The sequence below is a fragment of the Malaclemys terrapin genome, chromosome 2, assembly GCF_027887155.1.
Source record: "Malaclemys terrapin pileata isolate rMalTer1 chromosome 2, rMalTer1.hap1, whole genome shotgun sequence".
Classification (NCBI taxonomy): Eukaryota; Metazoa; Chordata; order Testudines; family Emydidae; genus Malaclemys; species Malaclemys terrapin.
Genome location: NC_071506.1, coordinates 197,035,620 through 197,043,835, shown reverse-complemented (window position 1 = coordinate 197,043,835; position 8,216 = coordinate 197,035,620). Strand labels below are relative to the sequence as shown.

General features: G+C 42.1%; 1 long non-coding RNA gene across 1 annotated transcript; it reads right to left on the bottom strand.

The window, feature by feature from the left end:
- Positions 1-652: 652 nt before the first annotated feature.
- On the bottom strand, positions 653-7,968 carry LOC128833103 (uncharacterized). Its single transcript, XR_008444111.1, has 3 exons — positions 7,673-7,968; positions 5,407-5,577; positions 653-1,092 (listed from the first exon to the last, which is right to left on the bottom strand). It is a non-coding gene; the product is annotated as an uncharacterized LOC128833103 (long non-coding RNA).
- Between the last annotated feature and the right edge of the window lie 248 nt (positions 7,969-8,216).

Sequence of the window (8,216 nt, the reverse complement as noted above, 5' to 3'; positions counted from 1 at the left end):
GGGCAAGCATGCCAGGAGGAGCCCCTTTTCCCCAGACCAGGCAGAGCAGCAGCAGGGATCAGAGGACTCCAGCAGGCGAGTCAGCATGGCTCCATATGGACGCAGGGCAATGAGAGCAGCGGGGGATCCCCCTGTTCCAGGGAGGGAGAGGCAGAAGCAGGAAAGCAGTAGCAGAAAGGGAAAAGGAGTTAGCTAGTGAGTCAGCTCTGAGTCAGATACTATCACTGGGTATAGGGAGGGAGCACAGCCCCCCCTCATAGCAACTGAGCTGTGAGAAGAAGCTTTGGGGATTTGGTTTCAGGGTTTTCCTGCTATGGGCAGGGAGAGCAGGGGCAAATGTCCTTTACCCCTCCCTGTTGGGCTCAGCACCAGTGCTGGAACAGGGAGGGGAGGATTCAAACATTGCACAGGGCAGACAGAGTACGGTTGTAGGGGTCAGTAGTGAGCCAGGGGTAGGATACTCACAACAGAGGCAAGGGGCTAGTCTAGGGACAGGGGCTGGTGAAGCCCAGGTTGGTGTGCTTGATTTCCAAAGGCACACTCCTTCTGACTATTTTGCCCCTTAAAGAGAGAACAAGAGGTGAAGGTATCTACAACGAATTCAAAAAGTACATGCTTGAGAAAATTATTCCAATCAAGAAACTGGTTTCGATCACAACGAATGGTGCACCCGCCATGCTTGGTGCACATGCAGACTTTATTGCATTTTGCAAAAATGATCCAGATTTTTCTTCATTTGTGAATTACCATTTATAATCCACCAGCAAGCACTAGTGAGTAAAGTTATGGACTTCTCACATGTAATGAAAATCGTTGTCAGAATCAATTCAAGCAGGAGCCCTCCAGCACTGCTTGTTTAAATCCTTACTTGACTATGTGGATTCTGCTTATGGTGAGCTGTTCCTCCATGCAGATGTGAGGTGGTTAAGCAGGGGGAAAGTCCTGCAAAGATTTTAGGATCTAATGCCCCAAATCATCACTTTTCTAAAATCAAGGAACAAATTGTGCAATGAGGTGTCAGTCAATGCATGGCTGCTAGACTTTGGGTTCCTTACTGACATAATGTCCAAATTGAACGAGCTGGACTGCAAACTGCAAGAAAAGGACAGAGACTTATCACATATGATCAGTGTGGTGAATGCATTCAAATTGAAACTGGGTCTGTGGTCCTCCCAGTTAAAGGATAAAATGCTGCAGCACTTCTCAAGTCTGCAGAAAATACTAGAAAAAATTGAAGACAAAGAAAAATGATTCCACCCAGAAAAGTTCTGTGCACAGGTGACCAAATTAGCAGACTAATTCAACAGGCAATTTCAAGAATTAGACATGATGGAGTCAATCGTCATATGTATCACAAATCCATTCCTTCCAGCAGACATTGGTGGGTTGCCTGCGACATTCCATCAGGTGTTTGATTTACAAAGTAGTGGAATTGATATGGAGATAATTACCATGCAAAGTGATATTGAGTTGAAAGCCAGATCAAGAGACAGTGATTTTGGGGGACTCGTAAACTTAGAAAAGTATCCCCTTCTATTGTCCTTGCTTTAAAAGTGAAAGCTTACTTTGATTCCACCTATCTGTGTGAGACGGCGTTCTCACAAATGGAGATGATCAAGTCCAAGTATCGCACCCGCCTCACAGATGCTCATCTGCAGGACTGCATCCGACTAGCTATTTCAAATTACAACCCGAATTTCAAGACACTGGTATATAATGTGCAGTCACAAGTGTCACGCTGAGACTCAGTAAGTAGGGAAAATGTATAATTATGTATATTAAGCACTTGATCTCAGCTTTATATAACAAACTTATTTCTACATTTTCTTTGAGGTAGATCCTGGGTTGCACTTAAATTCAAAAAGTGATCTTGTGATTAAAAAGGTAGCCATATTAAATACAGTAGAGGTGCTACAAAGCAATGTGTCTCTGGCATTAGCATGCATACAAGCATAGACTTGGACCAGTGATATAATAAAAGACAATATATGAGATGGAATGAGTGGAATCTTACCCTTAAAAATAAGAAGTATAATATGGAAGCATGCCACCAAAACTGAGCAAAAATTATATTCTTCGTGGAAAATGGAAAATTTCACATACAATCCTCAACTAAATCAAATAGTTATGACGTCTAAAGCTCAAATTGAATGGATATCTCCTATTATAGTACTAGGGTTAAATGTTAACACTAGTGTAATGCAACCAATAGTACACAAATTATGGGCCATAAAACAGAACAATATGTGGAAAACGGTGAAACTTGAGCCTGGTATGGAGGAACGTGGAATTGGATATATTTATAATAATAATGCGATCCAATCATATGACATATATTTAAATAAGGAAAGGCGAAAATGTTATTATCAGTGAAATCCTTTCCTATTTAATGGATCAGTACATTAGAAAAGAATGTGTATGTATTAGAAGTTGGTATAAATTATTTAAAGTGAATCAAATGTATAATATAACTCATAATCCTTTTGAGAACAAATGTTTTTGTAATATTACTTCACTGACTGGTTGTGATTTCAATTTCATACTACCTGAAATTGAGAGTGGAAAAATTGAGGATCAATATCAGATATATAAAAGGATCAAATAGATACCTTTAGAACTTGAGATAAGTTTAGTTAAGCAATTAATTGATCATCCTGAATTGGAAAAACAATTACAAAAAGCTGAGAAGAATGCACAAAGGGTTACGATTACTGTTCACCACTCTACAAAGAAAATTAAACAAGTAGTTGAGCGTATAAAAAGTAGTATTGAAAATAACTGGTGGGAAGTGCTTTTGGGATGGTCTCCCACAGCAAGGATTTCTTAATATGATTTTACATCCTATTGTGATAATCTTAGCTTTCCAAGTTTTGATGGCAATTATGCTTATTGTTTTGGTGTGCTGGACTAAATGAAAATTCAGACAGCTAAAGTATATACAATCCATAAGCATTAAACAAAACTACTTGGGCACACAAGCAAGTGTGACCAAGGTGGGAATCAAGAGTAATGAGGAATTGTGCCAGTACGAAGACATGTCTGTTCGGTCTCCTGAGCCTTGAGCCAACACACTGGACAAGACCACAGACCCATTGGACTCACCAAATTATGAAGTGCTGGATTGATAAATAAGTTTATAACCCAAGAAGAAGGGGATTGTAACAAAAGAATTTGCTTTTTAGCTGCTCTGAAAAACTCTCACAGCACCCTGGACAGAGATATACTGACAGGCAATGACAGAGAGGGAGACACATGTTGTTAAAAATGTATCTCCCCAAACTAGCATTACAAAGGTGGTGACAATATCATGATGTTTTAGCTTGCATAAAACAGTAGTTAGTTTTAGATTTGAGGCTTTAGATAAGTTATACTTAATGCTAGTCCATAGCTAAAAATCCAAAACGGCGGCGACACTGATTTTACATTAGAAAACATCAAAGATGGAGGACACAGACTACATTGACCAATAGCAGATCAGAAACAGGAGTGAAATAAAGTTCAAACAGAGATGACTCAACTCACTCCAAAACACCTGAAGGGAGGGGTTAGAAGGAGGAGAAGTTTGAACGACAGGCAGAGTTGATTGGTTGAACAGTTGCCGCCCACGCAGGCTAATTACTGAGCTTAAAAGATCAACCAATCAGAGAAGGGCAAAAACTGAATCTAAGGAGATGCTGACAGGCTGGTGGGTGTGGGTGGAGAAGATCAGAGAAGGAACAGCAGAAGAAGATCAGAGAAGAAGACAATGAAAAGGAAAGATCAAAGAGCAGAGAAAAGCAGCAGCAGCAGCAGGAGAAGATTGCAGGCAACAGGCAGAAGGACTGAGATGATCCAGAGGGATTGTAGAAGAAGTGTGATTTTATATCTATTTTAAAAGAATGACTGGGTATGCCTGTAAATAAAGCTGTCTGTTTCTGAGTGTGATCCACCCAACCCCATTCTATGATCGTTTAGCCACTGCTCACAGCATGGTAATGTTAAATTGTAATGCCTTTTCAATATATAAACTTTTAATGCATTCTTGTATAAGTGTATAGAAGCTCTGCTTGTTATTTTGTAAGCAACTGCGATACTGTATAATAACATTGCATTAGGACTCTATGCATGTGTATGAGAGATCTCTATATGCCTTAAGTATCACATTATAACTGCTATATGGTCTATGTATGCTATGTTTCCTATGATTCCTAGCCTCTGTTTGCCAGAAGCTGGGAATGAGCAACAGGGAATGGCTCACTTGATGATGACCTGTTCTGTTCATTCCCTCTGGGGCACTTGGCATTGGCCATTGTTGGAAGACAGGATACTTGGCTAGATGGACCTTTGATTTGACCCAGCATAGCCGTTCTTATAATATCTGTATCTTTTATTTTTTATTATGCCATTTAAAATGTTATTTTTTAGAATATAATGTACTCTTTCTGACTTTATTAAATATACAACTTATTTCCTTTAAAAAAAAGATGATACTTTGTTTTCGAAGAATTACTGCTTGTATGTCAATCTTTTGAGCGAAGGGCTGTATCCATGTCCTTCCAAGACTTAGCAGGATCAGACTGCTCTGGGGAGTCCTCTGCGGGTCGGAGATAAGCCCCCTAGTAAAACCCTGGCAATTCCTCTAGGGTGGGTCACCACCTTATTACCCATTTGGACAAAATAGATTGACAATCAATTTATTGTTATAGGCAAGCCAGTATTGGAGTGCCTTGGGTCCAAATCTTGGGGTAACACCATAACTGTTGTTCTAAGAACATAAGAACGGCCATACTGTTCATCTAGCCCAGTATCCTGTATTCTGACAGTGGCCAATGCCAGGTGCCCCAGAGGGAATGAATAACACCAGTGATCAATCCTCTGTTGCCCATTCCCAGCTTCTGGCAAACAGAGGCTAGGGACACCATCCCTGCCCATCCTAGCTCATAGCCATTGATGAAACTATCCTTGATGAATTTATCTAGTTCTTTTTTTTTAACCCTGTTATAGTCTCGGCCTTCACAACATTCTCTGGCAGAGTTCCACTGTAGGACTTTATTTGAGGTTTCTGTAATGTTCTGTAAGTTTCTGTATTATGGCATGTTAATGTGCTGTTTATATATGGTTTATCTGATGCTTTTGTACACTTAGGGCAATGGACGTCATTTTGTTGGCTTTGTCATTTTGAATATGGCTAAACAGTTGTTGGACTCCATAATGTAAGCTTTTCTGTATCGAACTTTGAGGCCCCCTTTCCCTAATGGCGGGAAAGGAAGGGAAGATGCCAGAAGGGTCTCTCGCCTTAGGGTTTTTGCATGCTAAAGTCTATATAAGGCCGCCGCGCCCAGCACAAATGCTATCTGCCACAGAGGCAGCCTGCAATCCGATTATATGGACCCGTTCCGAGAGTCAACATCTGTCATCGATACTCACCTGCAGATCATCGAGGAGTGTCCTGAGCTGTTCCACCTGCTCCATCAGATTCTGTGTTCCTCCTGCTAGACACCATCTTCAGCAGTAGAAGGTCCGGAACCTAACGGCCGCTGCAATAACCTGGGTTGAGACCAGGTGTCTGCTGTCCAATCATGAGATATTTACATCAACCTGCAAGTATAAAAATGGACTTTATTACAGATACTCATAGCTTGTTAAGGGTCATACAGGAGCCGGGGCTGAGCCGGGCTTCAAGCCCAATTGGTTCAAAACCACTGAGTTATTTTACTGTTCTCTCTCTGTTTATCCCCTTGGTTCCCAGTTGTGTTTGTTTCCTTAAATAACATAATTTTGATTTGCACCTTCAATCTGGGTTCAGTTTTCACTCACCTGGGAAGGTGGGTGGGTAATGAAGATTTTTAACAGGTGATTGATACTGCATCTGGGTGCAAACACCAATCTCTGATTTATTAGTTTTCAACTGCTGTTATAAATTAAGAGGACAATAGATTTGGCGAACAAAGCGGCAGGACCCAGCTTTAAAATCCATTAGCTGCCACGTTAATTGCAATACCAACTGCCACTGCAGTCACCTTGGAACCCTTTTTAAGTTGCCCACTTCTTACCTTATTATTTACTCAGATTGGTTTGAACATAAAGGTCCCTAGACCTTGGGAAGGAAAGGGATAGCTACTGAGCTGTCTTCTCTTCACCTGGAGGGAACAAGCTTAGCATAGTGGGAACTGTTTAGGTGAGCTGTTTCACCCAGCCGAAAGGCCCGATGAGCGTAGAGCCCTGGCTTTCGGATCCACAGACCTGGTCAGTCCTGATCGTGGAAGTTCGGCGGGCGTGGCTCTCTCAGTGAGACTCGGGCGAGAACCGTTTAGTATTCCGACCACTGAGGTCCAGTGAATGTGAGCCACATCCCAGCCTTCTCACTTAATTGTCAGGTGGGCCCAGAGGTGTGGATAAAGCCATGTCTGGAAGCCAGCCCGGTGGGCACAAGCAGACTCGGACTCCGGGTGCTGTCTGAAGTCATTAGTGTCTGAGTGTTTCGGTGGGTAGGGCACCAGCTATTGCTAAGGGTAAGATGGCAGAGAAAATCTTTGTCATCACAGGTTGGACAAGGCAGACAAATAAAAACTCTGAGTACTGTGTACATTTATTCGGGAAAAAACAGAACCTGTGTGCAGAGGGTCTATTTTCGGGGGAGGATGCCTTAAGCTAATTATGTAAGACCTGGGAAAGATTCATGGTTTCCAAACCCACTCCCAAGAAAAAGGCAAAGAAAAGAGCTTTGATTTATGGATTAGTCATGGTGGCAAAAGAATTAGGCAAACAGTTAAAAATCCATCAGGAAGCAGCTTCCAAAACTCAAAGCCACCTTACTGAGAAGGAAGCTGAAATAGAAAAGCTTACAGCAAAACATAACACAGCATCAGCACAGGTTCTCAATCAGACACTGCAGATAAATCAGCTTGAGGAGTAGTTAAAAGAACTGAATAGCAGCTTATTAAAGAAAGAAAAGGAAAATTATGTTCTATCTAAAAAGCTTGAAGATTCCCAGGATGAGAGAACTAGTAAAGGAAGTTAAGAAAGAAAAAAAAGGAACTGGGAATCATGTTATCTGTAATCAGAAAATCCAAAATTTGAAAGATCAGCTGCAGAAAAACCAAAGGGTCATTAGTGCAATACACACAGACCCTTTGCGGGGCTATGAGTCTAGTGATAGGGCTATGAGTCTAGTGATAGTCTAGTGGTAGGTTTGAAAAAGGTACAGCACTGCATGAGTACACTGACAGTTACACTCCACCAACTGCCCCTGAAGAAGGGTTAGAACCACAGGCATACGAGGAGGGGAGAAGACTCCCTTCAGTGGCACCCATTGTTGGATGAAAACGTATGTGTCGTGTGCTCTATGATGTTTTAGTACTGTGTGTATTAATAGTTATGACAATTGTTCAATGTTCGGGTAAAGTTATGTCTTCTTGGACATTTTCGCGCGCGTTGCGCTAAGGTCGGAAAAAGCTGACAGACTCTCGTGTGAAATCCAGTTCCAGCAGGAGTCACTGTGGAACTTTGGCACCCTGGTGCTTTTAAAAAGGATTCCATGACTGTTAGCTGTCACTGTCCATCCAAGAGGCAGTCGAGTGCGGTTCCTTTGCACGGCGACGGACCAAGAGACCAGCGTTGTCAAGGAGGGCGTATACTATCTAATCGAACTTAATCTGTCCGGTATCTTGCATATCCAGAGTCACCAACTTACCTGGTTCTGGATCCAGTCCAATCCTGTGTTCCTCTCGCCTCGTTCTGAAATCGGTCGTCAGGGGATTTGAGGTCCAGGGCCCTCCAAACACCAGCTATGAAAGAAACAGCATTTTAACATCATCTGCCCAGAAGCCTCTGACAGAGTAGAGTATTGGGATATTTTGGTTTCCTTTATTTTGCTGTGTTACCACGGGAGGGATATTTGGGGCCCAGGTTTAATACCCATAGGGGCAACTGCCACTGTTTGTTATCTGTTTATGGTTACTAGTTTTCCCTTTTTCTATCTTTGTTGCTATTCCCAAATAAACCGTTTATGTTTTCAAAGAGCGTTGTTTCTCTCCTCTTCTTTCCCTGCATACACACGTACATAGGTGGGAGGAGTGAGCCAGAAAGACACTTCACAGATGACAGACCCTGGGTGCCAGTGAAAAAGACCTGTCTACTGTAAAGGTATCTCTACGATTCCCTCTATCTCCCTTTTATTTCACCACCTCTCTTACCCCCGTTACATCATCACTCCCAATGTGGTGCACTATGGGCTC